Source organism: Papio anubis, chromosome 20, assembly GCF_008728515.1.
Source record: "Papio anubis isolate 15944 chromosome 20, Panubis1.0, whole genome shotgun sequence".
NCBI lineage: Eukaryota > Metazoa > Chordata > Mammalia > Primates > Cercopithecidae > Papio > Papio anubis.
This window is the reverse complement of record NC_044995.1, coordinates 49,239,696-49,241,820: the sequence shown is the minus strand read 5'-3', so window position 1 is coordinate 49,241,820 and position 2,125 is coordinate 49,239,696.

Genomic DNA, 2,125 nt, shown 5'->3' with positions numbered 1-2,125 from the left:
GCCCGGCCTCTGCCTCTGCAGTGCGTGGCTTGGAACATCTGCTCCGTGCAGGTCCCGGTGAACAGAACTGAGAGCTGGCAGGCCGCCTGGCTGTCCTGCAGAGGATGGATGGGAATGGCCACCGCAGGGCCGGCCAGTGCTGTGAGGTGCCCAGTGTCCCTCCCGTGGGCTCTGCGGGCCGCGTGGTCCCCGTCACGCTTCTCAGCTCTGCCACTGTTGCTGGAAAGCATCACAGATCATGTGTAAAATGGGCCAAAATGCTTTTTAAAAATTAAAATAGAGATGGGGTCTTGCAGTGTTGCTGAGGCTGGTCTCGAACTGCTGGGCTCAGGTGAACCTCCCGCCTTGGCCTCCCAAAGCGCTGCAGTGACAGGCGTGAGCCACCACGCCCGGCCCCCAGATGGTTGTGTTGCCAGACCCTGTAACTGGAATTGTATAGCATTTTCACATCTCAAAATAGTTTATTATTATTTTTTTCTCTTTAAAAATGCAAAGAGCTGTCTTAGCCGCTTCGGGGCAAGGTTTGGTTTCCAGCTGCTGCTCACTGACCCCGGGCCTGTGGAAATGTGGGTGATGGATGCGGGTTTGTGTGTGGGCCGAGGAGCTAGTGAGCCCTGAGCATCTGCCCGGCATCAGGGACTGTGTGTGTGTTGTTCTAGTCTCACCAAATTCTCCACTACATTAGAGAAAGTGAGTCCCAGGCTGGGCACGGTGGCTCACGCCTGTCACCCCAGCACTTCGGGAGGCTGAGGCTGGAGGATTGCTTGAGCCTAGGAGTTTAAGACCAGCCTGGGCAACGTAGCAAGACCCCCTCTCTACAAAAATTACCTGGGTATGGTGGCACACACCGGTGGTCCCAGCTGTTCTGGAGGCTGGGGTGGGAAAATTACTTGAGCCCAGGAGGTCAAGGCTGCAGTGAGCTGTGATCACACCACCGCACTCCAGCCTGGGCGACAGAGCGAGATCCTGTCTCAAAAAAAAAAAAACAACAAAAAAAACCCCAGCAAGCCTCTGAGACTGCGTGACTGTAAGGGATCAGAGACGTGGATTCCTGCAGGCCCTGAGCCAAGCCACAACTGCCTGGCAGTGTGACGCCCTTGGCCTTAATGTGAAACAGGGTAAGGACGCAGTGGGAGATGGAGGCTCAGGCCTTACCACTCATAGCAAAGCTGAATTCAAACCCACTGGGGACGGGACGGCTTAATCATGGAAAGCAAATTCCAGAATACTTGAAGTCACAAGTATGTTTCGGTTTTTTGACCTGAGCAGTTCATCGATGCACTCCAGAAGGAGCACCCCGGATGGCCTTTCCACAGGGGAAGTCACTGCTCAGAGACCACCTAGCAATGGTTCTGAACACTCCTCCCCTGCATGCCTCTAGTGGTGATTCGTCCTGTCCAGGAAAAGAAAAACTCGCTATGTCATTAGCTCCGGTGGACTTGAGCCCCAGGGCTGAAGGTTACAGTCGGGACTCAGTGCCTGGAGCCCTGGGCTGACACCACCTCCACCTGTGACCGCCTGCGGTCGTGGGCAAGTCCCTCCGCCTCCAACTCCCTGTCGTCTGGAAAGTGGGTTAGTCATTTGTACCCACTGCAAGGCACGGCGGCCGGAATGCCACCAAATCAGCCGTCTGGTTGGACGCTTAGAAGCACTCGTGACTTTTGTGTTAGTGACACACTTGGTTCGGGAAGACAGAGAGCTCCTGCCAGGCTCAGCAGGTGTCCAAGCCCGGGGGTGTGTACACACCGTGACTGTCTGGGCCACACCCCCAGGATGTCGGGTAGAGCTGGGGAAATGGAAACAGCCTGCTCCTTGGCACTGGGGAGGATATTTTGTTTCTTTTCGGGGGGAGCACACCTCTGTCTTTCAGTTTCCATTCCATTGATCTTCTTTCCCTTTGGCTTCCATTTTATCCACCATTTATCCTTCCACCATCCACCACCACCATTTATCCATTTCCATGCCTTCATCCACCATTTATCCATCTATTCATCCATTTACCACCATTCCACCATTCAGTTTCCATTCCATCCATCCACCCTCCATCCATTTATCTAACCATCTATACACCCATTCACCCATTTATCCATCCATCCATCTACCCATTCACCTGTCCACCCACTCA